Here is a 17,818-nt window from a genome sequence, read left to right as displayed (position 1 = left end):
TTAACATCCTTGACAGATGTGATTCGTTAAAATCACACGCGCCATTCTTATATACGAATCCATTAAGGGATTCCAAAACCCAAATTAATGATTTGTAAATCAAGGGTTAAAATCGTCAATAAAGATGATCAATTATTTAAAACATCCATTAGTGATGAAGTGCCTACAGGCCATACTTATTGTCATAAAAGACAAAAGGCAGTTGTAGTCTATGACTCCCTGTCAGAAAAGGTAAAAGAACTATGGTTCAAACTTTCGTGCCTTGATTCTCTGTAATCCCGGCTTATATTATAAAAACGTCCTTGTGACTAGGCTTTGTGCCACTAACTACATTATTTGTAAATAGGATAAGTTATATTCAAATCCTAAATAACAGTGAGTAACAAATTAACCAAATATGGTCTATGTTTACCATGGTTAATGAATTGCCATAAAAGACAATTCTATAATAAACTCTTAAATAAAACATTGTCATTATCTTCTGTAGCAGATTCAAGTTACAATGGCTGACCCAAGTGGAATTAATAGTCAATCAAAGGAGGATGACAACGATAACGCCCAGATTCATTTAACGGGCTCTGAATTAAAAGCTTTGGTAGACAACGCTGTTAAGGCAGCCTTGGATCGGCAGTACGAAGAATACACCGAGTCCCGAAGCAGAACCCTATCTACACCACACTCAAAGCCAAAAACCCACTCTAAATCTCACAGCAAACCACCCTCGACTCCGTCTAAGCCTAAGAAGGACGACGATAGGCACTCATCCAATGAGAATAGTGTCTATCCTAAAAAGAAAGTGGTCGATAATGCACCTCGCGCCAGGGGTTGCACGCGTAAGTATTTCGTTTCTTGCAAACCCCGAGATTTCACTGGGGAAAAGGGCGCTGTAGATTGTATGACCTGGTTAGACGAAATGGACACAGTTGTGGACATAAGTGGTTGTGCTGAGAGAGATGTGGTGAAGTTTGTATCCCAGTCGTTCAAGGGGGAAGCCCTAGCGTGGTGGAGATCTCTGGTTCAAGCCTCTGGGAAGGCTGTTCTGTATAGCATGACGTGGGAGGAATTTATTGCTCTCATCAAGGAAAATTACTGCCCTCAGCATGAGGTTGAGAAGATAGAGTCTGACTTCTTATCATTGGTCATGAAGAACCTGGATTGCCAGGCATATCTCACGACATTCAACACTCTGTCGAGATTGGTTCCGTATCTTGTAACACCGGAACCCAAACGGATCGCGTGCTTCATTGGGGGTTTGGCCCCAGAAATAAAAGCTAGCGTGAAGGCTTATAGGCCTGCTACCTTCAGATCCGTGGCAGATATATCTCTGTCTCTCACGCTGGATGCAGTGAGGCAGAGATCGTTGAGAAATGCTGATAGCGAAAAGAGGAAACGTGAGGATGATGATTCACGTAGATCCAGCAAGAAGCATCGGGGCAATCGTGACCACAAGAGGGGGTCAGAGAACAAGAAAAATGACCGACAGTCGGGCGACAAGCCCTTGTGCAAGGTTTGTCAGAAGCACCACTTCGGAAGGTGCAGATTTGAAAAGAAATCCCAACCAAAAGTCGTGTAGGATATGCAAGTCCTCTGAGCATAGGACTCTTGAGTGCAAGAAACTCAAGGATGCAACTTGCTATAGTTGCAACGAGAAAGGGCACATCAAAACTAACTGCCCGAAGATAGTGAAGAAGGCTGAAGATGGGAAAAAGACCAATGCGAGGGTCTTTCAGATGGATGTTAAAGAGGCTATCCAGAACGACAACGTCATAACCGGTACATTTCTTATCAATGATGTATTCGCTAGAGTGTTGTTTGATTCTGGAGCAGACAAATCCTTTGTGGATGATAAGTTCTGTGAGTTGTTAAAATTTCCTGTTAAAGCCTTGAATATGAAATATGAAGTAGAACTAGCTGATGGGACTATGGGAACAGTTTCAACTGTTTTAGATGGATGTGTTATGTCCATTAGGAATCACTCATTTCCTTTATCCCTATTGCCCTTTAAATTAGCTGGTTTCGACGTAGTATTGGGCATGGATTGGTTATCGCATAACCAAGCCCAAATCGTGTGCAACTAGAAACAAGTGGTGATTAAAACTCCATCTGGAGAACTACTTACCATCCAGGGAGATACTCGACATGGGTTGCCTGCGCAAGTGTCTATGCTAAAGGCATCCAGATGTTTGAAGACAGGATGTGTCATTTATTTGGCACAGGTGACCATTGGGGAGGAGAAACCCAAGATTGAAGACATTCCAGTCATCTCTGACTATCCTGAAGTTTTTCCAGAAGAACTGCCTGGTTTGCCACCAGACAGGCAAGTGGAGTTCAGTATCGACATCATCCCAGGAGCCGCGCCTATTGCAAGAGCACCGTATAGATTGGCACCCACGAAAATGAAAGAATTGAGGACGCAGCTAGATGATCTGCTAGCCAAGGGTTTTGTTAGACCAAGTTCATCTCCTTGGGGAGCACCAATCCTGTTCGTCAAGAAGAAAGATGGTTCGATGTGCCCATGCATCGATTACCGTGAGCTGAATAAAGTTACAATCAAGAATAGGTATCCTTTGCCCAGGATCGACGATTTGTTCGATCAGTTGCAAGGAGTAAGCTATTTCTCCAAGATTGACCTGCGGTCAGGCTACCATCAATTGAAGGTCAAGGACGAAGACGTACATAAAACTGCATTTAGGACTCGTTATGGACATTTCGAGTTCCTGGTGATGCCTTTTGGGCTCACCAATGCACCTGCCGCATTCATGGATCTCATGAATCGCGTTTGCAAGCCTTATTTGGATAAATTTGTCATTGTCTTCATCGATGACATCCTTATCTACTCAAAGAGTCAAGCTGACCACGAAAAGCATCTTCGATGTATTCTCAAACTGCTTCATCAAGAAAAGCTTTACGCCAAGTTCTCTAAATGTGACTTTTGGCTACGAGAAGTCCAGCTCCTTGGACATATAGTCAGCGAGCGTGGTATCCAGGTGGATCCCGCTAAAGTTGAAGCCGTCATGAATTGGCAGGAGCCGAAGACACCTACGGAGATTCGCAGTTTCCTAGGTCTAGCAGGATACTACAGACGCTTCATCGAAAACTTTTCAAGAATTGCTGCACCCCTAACTTCCTTAACTAGGAAGAGTATAAAGTTCAATTGGGGCCCTAAGCAGCAAGAAGCTTTTGATATCCTCAAACAAAAGCTAAGCAATGCTCCAGTGTTGACATTGCCAGAAGGAATGGAAGAATTTGTCGTATATTGTGATGCATCACACACCGGTATGGGTTGTGTGCTTATGCAAGGGGGCAAGGTGATTGCCTATGTTTCGTGACAATTGAAAGTGCATGAAAAGAACTACACCACCCATGACTTGGAGTTGGGTGCCGTTGTATTTGCACTAAAGCTTTGGAGGCATTACCTTTATGGCATTAAATTTGTGATCTATTCTGATCACAAAAGCCTTCAGCATCTGTTCAATCAGAAAGATCTGAATATGAGGCAGCGACGTTGGATGGAAACTCTGAACGACTATGACTGTGAAATAAGATACCATCCAGGCAAGGCCAACGTAGTCGCAGATGCCTTGAGCAGGAAAGAAAGAGTGAAACCAATAAGGATCAATGCCAAGAGCATTGAAATCAAGAACAGTCTGAATGAGAGATTGTTAGCTGCACAGAAAGAGGCTGTGTTAGAAGCTAACTATCCAAACGAAAAGCTAGGAGTAACTGAAGAGCAGTTGTCCTATGGCAAAGACGAAATTCTGAGATTGAATGGAAGGATATGGGTTCCTGTTTATGGAGGTCTTCGTGACGTTATTCTTCAGGAAGCCCACAGTTCCCGATATTCCGTTCATCCTGGTGCTGATAAAATGTACCAGGACTTGAAGGCAAACTTTTGGTGGATAGGCTTGAAAAAGTCTATAGCCACCTACGTAGCAAAGTGTTTGACTTGTGCGCAAGTGAAAGCTGAACACCAAAAGCCGTCAGGCTTGCTACAACAGCCTGAACTTCCCGAGTGGAAATGGGAAATGGTGACGATGGATTTCATCACCAAGTTGCCAAAGACAAAAAAGGGAAATGATACAATATGGGTAATAGTTGATAGATTGACTAAGTCAGCACATTTCCTACCCATAAAGGAGACTCATAGCTCCGATATATTAGCCCAGTTGTTTGTAGACAAGATTGTAGCCCTTCATGGAGTGCCTGTGTCTATCATCTCTGATAGAGATACCAGATACACATCACACTTTTAGAGAAGCTTCCAACAATTTTTGGGTTCACGTTTGAATTTCAGTACAGCTTACCACCCTCAGACAGATGGACAGAGTGAGCGTACAATCCAAACGTTAGAAGACATGCTTCGTGCATGTGCGATCGACTTAGGTGGTAGTTGGGATAACCACCTACCATTGGTCGAATTCTCCTATAACAACAGCTACCATACCAATATTAAGGCTGCACCTTTTGAAGCCCTATATGGTAGAAAGTGTAGAACGCACGTTTGTTGGGCAGAAGTTGGAGATGTCCAGATGACAGGACCTGATATAATATTTGAAACAACGGACAAGATTGTCCAAATTCGTGATCGATTGAAAACTGCCCGGGACAGGCAGAAGAGCTACGCAGATTTGAAGCGTAAGCCTTTCAATTTCGAAGTAGGCGACAAGGTTTTGCTTAAGGTATCTGATGTGCTGAAAATGTGGGTTAATTAAAAACAACTAAAATTACCCTAATTCTAGACTCTCTAAGCTTTAAATTTATAAAACTAAGACTCGATCTAAACCCTAAACCACACAACCGGCAAGTGAACCGATCAAAGTAGTAAAGCTAAAGCAAGTCTGAGTATCGAACCCAAGAGACTCTACTGATTACGCTACGACTCTATCTAGACCTAGACTGACACGACATACTAAATTGTTTATTAATTGGGGGGGGGGGTTTCTAAAAATCCTAAGAATACAAATAACGAAAAACTAGATTAGCTAAATAACTAACACGAACTCGAACGAAGACTTTGACCAGAGATGATGAGGACTACCTAGGCTAGACGCAGGCTAAACTCAGAATAGATTTCTATTCGATAATTTTGTGGTGTGGAAACGGGATCTTTGGATACTAAACCTATTAAGACACCACTAAGCCCCTCAAACACTCTCAAGGCGATTCTTATGGCACTACCTAGGCTGTTACGCTCACCGGTTTTCTAGAATTCTTTTCCGTCCTCTAGTTTCTTGTGTGACAACCGGTAATTAACGGCTTCTAATTACGCGATTAGCAAATGTCTAAGGCGATAATAAATATTGTTTAAGGCACGAATTAACTTAATTAGGCCTTTGGAATGCCTAGGAACGCAGATCGGACGTTACAGTGCGCGTATGAGGATTTTCGTGAAATTTACTGAATATTAAACGAAAACGAACTGACATCGAACAAAATACTGACAACGCCGAAAATTACGAATTTATACACGTATTTTATATTTATAAGTTTAGTTTTTGCGAATTTATTGTGCTTCATTACGTTACAAACGCAAACATGAACGAGGAACGCGACTGCAAGAACGCACCGTAAACGAAACGGAAGCGACGGACACGTGTAATGCCTTTAAAACTAAAATTTTATGATGTATTTTAGATTGTAATTATACTTTTATATTTGAGGTCGAAACCAGATCGAAAAATGGATTATAAACGAGCGACGACGAAATTTACGCGCTTTATACGCAACCGACGGTTAAACGTGACGAAAAAAAAAACGCGCGAACGTCTACCGACATTATATTACGTACATTTAACCCTAAAGTTTTAGTCTACAACGTTACGTGGAGTTCGAGATGCGAAAACGAGTTCGTATGGGTTGACGGGCCGCTTAAAAACACGAGGATTGGGCTTGTGGGCCTTAGGCCCAAGCCCAAGCCCATTAAAGAATAACCTAGTGTATATAAGAGAAGTATGGAACCCTAATCCATTTTTTAACCAGATCACATATACGCACACCATGTGCTCTGTTCCTTCTCCTTCACTTATTTGAGAAAACCCTAAAAAAAAATAAATACATACAAAAACACCATCATCTTCTCAAACAAATGCTCACAAGCATCACCTGCTGCTCTTCTCTCCCTCCTACCTCTCGATCTCTGGTGATCGGCGCTAATTCCGGCCGCTTTCCGGTCGTTCCGGCAGCGAACCACACCCACACAACCCCCTATTCTTCACTCGCAATCCCATTACCCTCTGGAAACCCCTCGATCACCGACAAACCGCCACCCCCTCGTTCTGTTTTCACTCTAAGAGCCGACCGGACTCCGGCCGGTGAAACCGGCGGAGCCGGTGGCGTTACTAATGATATGACGATGATGATGGTTACCGGCGGAATAGTACGGCGGAGGTGGTGGAGCAGCTGTTTTCCGGTAAGTGTCTCCAACCCGTTTCCATCTCCTTCTTCTTCAGATCTACAAGGATCTGTTAATTTTCGGCTCAGTTTACGTGACACAGGAAAGGGGTACTAGTTAAAGGCGGTTAGTGATGATGACGATCGTGGCCGACGGTGGCCGGAACCGACGATGACGTTTGCCGCTAGAACCACGCCGACGATGACATCAGCGGTCGTGAGGGATATATTTTTTTTTTGGCTCGGGTCAATGATACGGTTCAGTTTCAGGTCATGGTTTTCAACACGGGTTATCTTTCGGTTCGAGTACGGGCTCGGTCAACAAGAACAAACCAGTCAACACATCAGGTTGACTGGTCAAAGCTGGTCAATACGGGTAAACGGAAGTCAACGGGTCACTCTTGGTTCAGGTTTCATTCAAGATGGTTCAACTTTGGTTCGAGTTCGGTCCGGGTCAACTGTGGTCAGCAGGTTAAAGTCAGTCAACACGGGTTAAATCCGGTCAAACTCAGTCAACGACAGTCAACTGTCGGGTTAAACGCGGTCAACACAAGACCCGGTAAACTTTAAACGAAACAAATTTTAATTAGTCGTTTATATACATTATATTTTACGCGAAACCGAGCTCGACCGATACCTTGGTGCTTTTGTTTTATCTTTGGCGCATTTTACAAGATTTATTATATAATATAATGCTTTGGCGAAAATTTGATATAAATTGCTTGAATTGTTGTTGAAAATAGTTGCGATTTGACTAAAATATCGACACTTTGGATGACGAGGTTATCCTAAAAACAGAGGAAACTCTGCCCGATTTTCGTTAAAAACTTGGTTTACGAAACGTGTATTGTTATAAAAACGACACTTGTTGAAAAATCCGAGTTTTTGTTATAAACTACATATACGGATATATTTATTTTGGCGACTTATTACTTAACGAAACATTGAAACCCGACATTTATTATATTAGTTCCAACGTTTAGAAACTTCGATATTCCAAACACTTTTATTCGATGAATATAACGTGTATATCTATTTTAAACATTGTGGATACGAATGTTTAGTTCACACATCGACTTCGTATAATAATTTTTTTATGAAATAAAATATAATGGTTTTTATTTATTTCAACGGCGACTCTAAACCCTTTTACACACTAAATGTAGTTTTCATATTTATTTCAAACGTTTAGTATCCGGAAATCTTATAAAGTAAATATAATTATTTATATTTCTTTCAACTATTTAGAATCCGAATATTCTACGAATACAATTGCTTATATTCATTTCAAACGTCGTTAGTCCGTATACTTTTATAAAAATAAATATAATGTAATGTTTTATATTTATTTCAAACGCCAACGATTCGAACATAAATATATGTATTTATTTAGTTACGTCTTATGAAAGCTACGACGAGACGTGCCATTATCCATCTACGCTTTCTATTCGCGACAGCTAACACGGCTATGTAAATATATTTTATATTTATAGATATAAATATATATCCAAAATCACTCGAAAGCTAAGTCGATCTCGAGACTTAGTTTTATCCCGATTATGAACGGGATCAAATAACCATAGATTGGTTATTCTAAGTCAAATAACAACTACCTTAGGATCGTTTAGTTAACGACTCGGTAGAGCACGTAGTTTAACTAAGTTGTTTTATTAGAAACTTATAATTATTCTTTGATCAGGAATACTATAGTTGCACGCTAGCTAACTACACGTTCTTGGAACGACACTACGGAATCACGCTAGGCTAGCTTTGCACAGGAATATCAAGGTGAGTTCATAACCCCCACTTTTTACTATTTTACATTTTTATAAATGTTTTCGGGGGTGGAAAGACATGCATGTTTTGCAAAAATAAACAACTTTTCGATGAACGAAAACTCATATTTCTAAACCGTGTTGCGAACGAATTTCAAGGAACTTAAATGGTTTACGAATGATTTCGATCAAACATACCGGTTTTACAAAACACGCGCCTATTTACGAAACGTGCATGATTTTCTAATGGGTACGGGCGACACAGTCGAGGTGATTCGACACAGTCGAGGTGATTCGACACAGTCGAGGGGATTCGACACAGTCGAGGTGATTCGACACAGTCGAGGTGATTCACACGGTCAAGGTGATTCGACACAATCGAGGTGATTCACACAGTCGAGGTGATTCGACACAGTCGAGGTGATTCGACACTAAAAACCGTCTACACAGGTTGAGTACTTCCTATGTCGCCGCATACGTTAATGTCCTCGCGAAACATTAACGATCAACCTGTTCATAGACGCTTTACATACCCATTTACAACACTAAAACTTTCATATGTTCATAAGATTCATTTGATGGAAACTCAGAAATACATGGATTTACAAACTTTGGTAACGTTTTTCAAACTATACCTAAGTAAGAGGACACGCTGATCCTGCTTACAAAGGTTCGTTTGGGCTCGGCCCATTCTCTCTCGTGCAATGCACAAAGACTCTCGTGGGCTAGACTCACAGTTTTCATATATCATGCCAAGAAAATGATTTTACTAAATTTTCTCAGCAACTTTAAAACCGGTTATCAAAAAGATTTATTTTAAATCTTTTCAAAACAAACTATGAACTCGCTCAACTTTATGTTGACTTTTTCGCATGTTCTTTCTCAGGTTGCATTTTCAAAACTATGGAACGGTTGGAATAGGAGAACCCATGGGAATTCGAGTACTTAGCAGCGTTCATTTTCTAGAAGTCTTAGCTTATTTGCTTCCGCTGTGCAATGAAGATACCGGTCCAGTCACGCCAAGCTCTGATATTTCGGGGTGTGACAGATTGGTATCAGAGCTATAGGTTTCAGCGAATTAGGTTTCTATAGAGATACCTAGGCTCTAACCTCATCTTTCTCTGGGACTTAGACTATTAAGACTTTGAGCACATACAGAACGCCTAGGACTCGAATATGGGTTCCAACCGTTGCCGAAAACAATGAGTCAACAATTTTGGTTTTAAACAAACACAAGTGTTGTGTTGATACACGGTTCACGAAACAGATTCATACCTTAAGCAAAACTTTTAGAGTTTGGGATAACATGCATTTAGGACCTTTGGAAAACTTATGTCAAAACTCATTAAAGGTCCTCACTTAGAAACCGTGACTAACAACTCGGGCAAACACAATTATCTATATTGTCTATGTAAGACGCTCTACCTTGCCGCGCGAACGTCTAAAGCAACTACGGGTTTTAATCTTGGCTTAATAGACAATGGAATGTTAAGTCCTTATAACTAAACCGAGACCTATTAATATCCTCGAGCCTTTCCGCGATGAGTCTAGCAGCACACTTGATTTTATTAAATTACCGATTATTACTTCTAAGGTTACTTACTCGATTTTCACACTAAAGGATCAAAGATTTATTATGTGATATAGACACTCACCAAAACCTAAAACCCTAGCCCGACTCTATTCCGTGATAAAGACCGTCACCAAGAATCGAACGAAGCAAGAAACAATAATAAAATAATCACAAGCATGCATACACACCAAGTTAAATTCTCAAAGCTTTTACAATACAAGAAAAATCCACAACCACGCCAAAAATCGAATAAAGATTCAAACTTTATTTAGCTATTGTCATCACCTAGGTAGTTAAAAGTTCTAGCCAATAATCATGTTATCAAATAGCATCACAATCATGAAAAAATCAGAATTCATCATCAAATAGCAAGAAACAAACGAAAACGAAAGATTACGAAGGTATAGAACCCGAATTCTTTGATCACAAGTGCTCTTGAACTTCAACGATGATTCCGTGGCTTCCGAGCACTTCCGAACCTTCAAAACAGCCTCTTCAATGTCCAAAAATCGTCTGAAACTCGTGTCTGATCCTCCTTCCTGTTTTCGTCTAATAATCTTCCCCTCTATTGACGACTAGAATTATTTATAAATATATCAGTTGTGTTCGACTCCTTGCGTCCCAAGATATCTGATTGCCGCCTCTACTAATATTTTCATGAAATATTATATCCCCCTCTCGATTATTTGCGTCTGATCTTGATTCCTTTTTTCCCAAAAGCCCATGATGACGTCCACAGTGTATATATGGGACTAGGAATACTTATGGTTTTATTATAATTTTCATTGATTCACAAGCCCACATCCATCCAAATATATATATTTTGTAGTAGGACTCTTAACTTAAAAATAGAGATGGTGGTCTCGGCCCACTCAAAGAAAATAGCTGCAATTTTAATTCCGGTCACTGGCGCCCTACTCTACTCAACTGTCTGGTTATAACTTCATTACTCTTTTTCGCTCCATTTGCACCAGGACCTGCAAAACACAAAATAATATAATATAACACTAAAACTAAATAAAAATAAATAAAAACTATACAATATTTGTACAATTTACACGGGACAAATATGTGTATTTTACCCTACATCAAATATTCCCACACTTAACCTTTTTTCGTCCTCGAAAAAGAATTATGCAAAATGGAATCATAGTCGAAATAATCGTTCGGGACAAAGCTTATGTTAATTTATTTAAAACCGAGACATGTGTTAGCTGCGATTGCAAGTATACTTGTCCTCTTAAACCCAAACCCGGTTCCAAGCCCTTATCATGCAATTTAGGTTCAAGTACGGGTCAATCCACCTAGGGTCTCACACTAGAAATCGCATACCCATCTAATCCCACCTCAAACTTATAGGACAAAGAGAACGATCATAGACCAATTCCCAACCGTTTTATACCAAAACCAAAAGAGTTTACAATCAAACAATTTTTTTTTCTTTTTCATTTTTTTTCTCCGTGAGTCTAGACGGTGCTTTCCCAAACCAAGAGGCAATCTGGCTGTAGAGTCGCTATCCCCAACCACAGATTACTTAGTTTCGGTACTTATTATTATTTTTTTCTTTTTATTGCTTCGCACGGTTGATTTCACACACCCTAGCGGTAATCCGGCTGTAGAGTCGCTATCCCCAACCCAGACTACATAGAAGTGGCTACTTTCATTCAGTTTCTAGCTCACTTTTATTCTATTTTTTTTTACATGATCACAAACTCTAACGGTTTTAACTTATAACGGTGCCCCTTATGTTATTTTTGGCGGTTTCAATTTCCCCACTTTTCCTAGATAAGAACCCACTAGTAGACCGACATTAGGTATATTAAAATCAAAGGAACCTAGAACCGACCCAGGCCTACCCGCACATCCCAAACTAGACACAAGCTCAATTATATTAATCTCATATTATTATTATTTGAACCCGAACAAAAACCCAACTTTTCTATCATTTTCCGTTTTTAATTTGCAAACTTCTTATCAATTTTTTCAATTTTTTTTGGATTTTTGAATTTTTTTTTGATTTTTTTTTGTATTTTTATATTTTATAAGACTCAAGACACTACTAACTAGACACTAAACGATAGTTCCCATCCCCACACTTAAATTTTACATTGCCCTCAATGTAAGATGGAAACCGACTCAAAAAACTAAAAAATAAATAAGAAATAAAAGACCAAGGGCAAATCGGAAAGGACTTAGCTGGTTTAATTCACAGATGCTCCAAAACTCTCGTCCATTCCAGCTCGATCGTATAGCATTTCATTCGCGATCGGCTTGACTCTAACTGGTATACTTGATAAATGCCTGAAATCTGATAAGCAGCTCCAAAATCACCCGAATGGAGATTGAGTACGGGTGGTACATATTCAAACCTGCATAACAAAAACAAGCAAAAACCAAAGCAGTACCGACTCTAAAAAAATGACTTAACACTACTAAATTAGACTCATGATACAAAATAAAAGGCTCAATATACAAACTCTACAAACTACCGAGAATCCACCGAATAAATAAATTTACAAACTCTACAAAACCTCCCCACACTTGAATTTAATCAGGAGGCTTCTCTTTGATCTGGACCCTATCCAACCCGTTTAATTCCACCCGGTCCTCAAAAATAGTTAAAAATTTATTGGGGGAATTATAAAATATTTTAAAAATTTGAAACGGGTCAGACCACCAGAATTTATATTTACCTGGAAGAAACCGAATGCATGACATGTAGCGAGAAGACTGATCGTGCGTGAATTGTAATGGCTTCTCCTTCTTCCTCTTGTTTAACCCTTCGGTCCTCTTCCGTTTTTGATCTTTTCTTTTTCGTTTCTTTGCCCTCTCCTGTGGTTTTGTTGATTTTTTAGTTTCATCTATCACTAATACTTCCACGGGCCAGCTGCAGTGCTCTTCTTCTTCCACCACTTTCAAAGGATGATCCCCACACTTAGTCTCTTCATTTGAGGCAGGTTCGATCATCTCTGTCGATTCACCTTCAAGTAGAGCATCAAAGTAAGCTATGTCCCCATCAGGATCCAACACTCCTACCTCTTCATATACCGGTAAACCATCTAATTCTAACTCTAAAAACTCATCCTCCCCAGACGACTTAATTTCAACCTCTTCAATTTCTTCCTCTGCACCAAACATTAACTCAAGGGAGTCTCCTAATGTTACGCCCACATTTACATAGGGTCAAAACAACATGTCAAACCCTCAAAATTTGAAACTTTCATTTCATTACATATATTTTTGCTAAAATACCCTTAGTTCAAAATCAACGTAACCATCTAATTTAATCACAAGAGCTAACACAATCCACCATTTCGAGTACAAATTTAACATACTTACTAACAAAAGACCTTAATCTTGAAAAACTAACATTTACATTCTAAAATAGTTTTGACCCGTTTACAAAAGACAAACTTGAACCGGAAGCGCGTAAAGGGCGGCGCGGTGTGTTCGATCCAAGCTCGGCATCATCAAAGATGAGATTTACCTAACATTCAAAAAAACACAAATAAGTTCATTAGTGCAATTCTTTTAACATCATAACATTTCAAGTCCATTTGTCCTTTATTTGACCCATTAGCGATTCATAGCAAGAATTCATTTCTTTCTTTTTTTTTACCATTTACTTCTTTCAACTAGCTATTTCCGTTAAGAGCGGATGTTTTACATATCATTTCATTATCCATATCTTCATTCCATCCGACCCGTTCACACCGAGTATAAGACCAAAACCTTCACGAAGCCTAACATCCATGGCAATATGTAACCCATTCTTGACGGGTCAACATTTAACATTTCATCATTTCAAAACTTCAATACATTATGACCCATTTATAACAAGTCATTTCATATCTATTCCCTAATCTCATTATCCATTCGTTTGACCCGTTCATGACGGATCATCATATTACATACTACACAATTCTATATCTTATAACTAGCAACATTAGAATAAAACCCAAACCGTATTCTACATTAAGCCTACTCGAAGTTCATATGAACTTACCTTTGTTTTGCACTTGCTTGCGAACCGGATTGACTTGTATCCTCTTCCTTCACGCCTACAATTTCACATTTAACATTCCTTCAATCCCATGCTTTTATCTCACATTTACAATAACATAGTGAGCTAACAATTCATAATTTCATCAATTCTAATCAACTACCATCATGTGTATATGTAATCATCAACATTACATGAGAACTAATACTCAAGCATTTCATCAAACACTTGGTGTGCATAACATTAGCAAAGCATAATGTACAAGTATCTTATGCATAACTTCACTAGTTCATATAAAGATCATTAACTTCAACTAATTTTTCACATAACTTTCATTCTAAATCAGATTCATATAATAATAATCTACAACATCCAACTTCATATATCATAACTATACTCAATTTAACACATGTAGCATCATCATCTTCATAACATCACTACTACTAGTGGGTTTTCATCCAAACATCAAAATAATTAGAATTTCAAGCATAATTCATGTTTCATGAGATGATTCTAACTCACTATCATTCTAGTTTCATACAATTTCACGGATTGATTCAAAACCCAATTCATCAAGATCATTAAAACATATAATTTAACTCACCTAGAGTTGAGAATACTTAGACGATTGAGAAATTAGAGACATGCATTCGAAATTATCCTTAAATCATCTTCAATTTGCTGAATTTTGGAATGTGTTGGAGAAGAAGGGATTTTCCTTCTCTCTGGTTCTTTCTAGCGACACACACACACACACTCTTATGTGTGTTGTGTTTTATTTTTCTATTTTATATATAATTATCTTTTCCTTCTTGCAAGTTTGGCCCTTCAAGTTTAATCACTCATTTTAAAAGGGTTGAATCTACTTTTATATAACATGAACACATGTTTAAATAAAAACCTTCATAATTAAGTTTTGGGGTGTTACAAGTCTACCCCCCTTAAAGAAGGTTTCGTCCCTGAAACCTGAATACGTACTGAATAATGATGGGTAGTGTTCCCGCATATCATTTTCCGTTTCTCATGTGAGACCCGAGCCTTTTTAACGTTTGCCATTGGACCAAACTTGTCCAATGCACTTGGTAATTCAATATTGAATGACTCAATACAATCCTACCACATTATCCCATAATCAACGTTCATTCGTTCGAGCGAACTTTCTTAAAACTTACGTGTCAGACTATGCATACCCACATACCTTTAACACCCTATTTGGGAAACAATTATCATAATAGTCATGTTTGTTCATTCCGGTTCATTCATACAAAATCACAAGTCAAACACCACTCAGTAGTTGTTAACTATTTAGCTTCTACATACACTCCACCCTTTTCTGGGCCAACATCAAGTAAAATTTATTTCATGTCAATGGCTTAGTAATCCTTTTCACACTTTTCTTGTAATACTTACGTGTGATCTCTACTCGAGTCCAATATTTTTTTCATTGTTAATCTAATGTATCTGCATGGTTAACTGCAATACAATGCATACATTTATACAACTCGCGTATAAACTATCTTGCTCCAACCCCTCTTAATGTCTATCCCTTGGTTGTAAGGGCCTACCTAAGGCTTTAATCACACAACCAATATAATCGTGTATCAATACGTACATTCATGTAACTCATATTACACCCAAGGTGTTATACGCAACTATGTACGCCATCACATTCCATAATTGTCATACATACATCAGTCCTTCTAACATTGCAGTACAAAGGCAAGAATCTAACATCGTACCACAATGGATAACTCTACCTATATACTTACTAAAATTCCGTTACATACGAGATTATAAATTTATTACACATGCCATTCCATTCCACATGTGAGTTACATAAAACTAGGTATAACCATTCATTCGATAATTTGTTTATACTTTACCTCATAGGGTTGTCCTAATAAACAAACCAGGAATCCTTACGCATATAAACTCTAACTCGTGACATTTCTCGAGAGGTTTACCTTCTGAAAAGTCCTAACATGTTTTAGGAAACCTAACTAGAGGTAGGATTCATTAAAATATCCATTTATTTACTTACTTAGTCCAAAATTTCTTGCCATAGCGTAATCCCGTCTTACATACTTTGCAAGGCTCACTTGTGGTAAATTATCTTTTATGCCACATTCCACCTAATCATTCTTTATGTAACATTTCACCATTTCTAATTGTTATGCATTATAATGCTTTCATTCTAACTTCCTCAACATTAACCTTTTAAATATTCCATACAATTCTTTCTAATTCTTTTAAACTGAGCATTCTAAGCAATTTCCCTGCTTTGTTATCAGTTCCTAACTTTTCTTTCCTTTACAAAATTCCTTTCGTACGCAATATCTAGTTATCCACCTTACTTCGACTAGTTTAATGATTTACTTCCAAGCCATATTACAAGTTCAACTTCATCATTTGAAGTTCATAACCTTTGGTCAGTACCCTTTCCATTCCTACGGTATGAACTAACTCGCACATTTGTACTCCCTAGTTGATTTTGGACATACTTATGCAAACGTTGTTCTTGCCACCCCATGTCTTTTATATTCTTATTCAATAAGTCCAACATGTAATTGGGCCACCTCCATCATTCTTGAAGTTAGTTCATATCATTTAAACCTTCAAATTTAAATATACTTACTATCATTTTACTATTCCTTACAGAATTCCCTATCCTTGTAAGTGCTTAAATCATCCACCTAGGTCTTAGTGCATTATTCATTCTAATCCTCATGAGTTGATCACTACATGCTTAATACGTAACGCATCCAACGCATAATTCTTCCATCACAATCTTTTATTACCTCTACATCTTTCTATGTATATATATATATATATGTTTACTTATACTATTACATGATACCACATTTGTCATATGCTTTACTCTTGCTCGTGCATCCCGTTTTGGGTTTACCACAGTTAACTATCAGCATATCCTTATTCATATTCCCAAAACCAGCTACAAAATATTTCACGTACATACACCTATACATCATCTATATATATGTATATACATTCCTTTTGTCCAACATCATACTTGACTGACCAGGCTACCTGTGCCACTTACCTATTATGTTTATACTAATCTTTAGTTAGGTGGAGAAAAGCATCTCCTCATTTTCATTTCATACATTCCTTCCCACCTAAAGACTCTTAACTTTTATCCGTTTATAACCCCTTCTTAAGGTTCTATCCATGCTTACCACTCGGATACAATCCTTCCATTCTGGCTGTTCATTCACGCATTTCATCCAAGTTTATTTGACCTGTTTTTGCTTATGGGTTAGAACATCTTTTTCTGTACCTTTCTTCCTTATATATTGACTCACCCTTATCTACGGGTTCAACCCGTTCATTTCCGCATTTCTTTCTTTCATCACATCATCCTCCATCTAGTATCATGTGTCACGTCTCGTAGCCACCTTCTATATTCAACTTCAAGTGATGTTTCCAACACTATATTCTACCTTCTATTTCATGTGCCGCGTTTTCATATAAAACATTTTCCTCTAAGTTTTCATTCTACTAACATTTACTTTTCATTTGACAAGGTTTTTATCCTTAGGACCATACTATACTCAAAATTCCATCATTCTCTCATGTTCTATACTTTCTAAGCTTGGTCATACTTATCATTCAATCATTTCACTACATTCTAGATGTAATCATGCTCATTTTCCACACATTTCATTACATTCTAGGACCATACCAACTTCTTCCGCAAGCATTGCTTTTATTCCCTTTTATCGTGCCATTTGTTATCATTTGTATTCCCATCATCCGTCATCTACATTAAACATTTTCTACATTCATTACTTCATATACTTTTTATGTTACCTCAAGTTACATTCAGGCATTCATACTCATATTTCAACAACTCTCATTTCACCTTTACATCATCATCAACATTGGTCACAATAGGCCATATCATGCATGCCTCTCGTTCATAGGGAAATAAATCCCTCATCCTTAATACTTACTTTCTCGCACCATTCGTTACTCGAAACGTATTCCGTTAACAATTGCTTCATTCTCATCAGCCATCTACTATAACATTCGAGATCATTACTAAATTTCATTCTT

General features: G+C 38.3%; 1 long non-coding RNA gene across 1 annotated transcript; it reads right to left on the bottom strand.

Annotated features, from left to right (window-relative positions):
• Window positions 1-12,996: 12,996 nt before the first annotated feature.
• LOC110884319 lies at window positions 12,997-14,485 on the bottom strand. Its single transcript, XR_002561055.2, has 3 exons — window positions 14,346-14,485; window positions 13,745-13,799; window positions 12,997-13,225 (listed from the first exon to the last, which is right to left on the bottom strand). It is a non-coding gene; the product is annotated as an uncharacterized LOC110884319 (long non-coding RNA).
• Between the last annotated feature and the right edge of the window lie 3,333 nt (window positions 14,486-17,818).

Source organism: Helianthus annuus, chromosome 10, assembly GCF_002127325.2.
Source record: "Helianthus annuus cultivar XRQ/B chromosome 10, HanXRQr2.0-SUNRISE, whole genome shotgun sequence".
NCBI lineage: Eukaryota > Viridiplantae > Streptophyta > Magnoliopsida > Asterales > Asteraceae > Helianthus > Helianthus annuus.
Note: the sequence above shows the minus strand (reverse complement) of the source record. Positions and strands in the feature narration are given on the sequence as shown.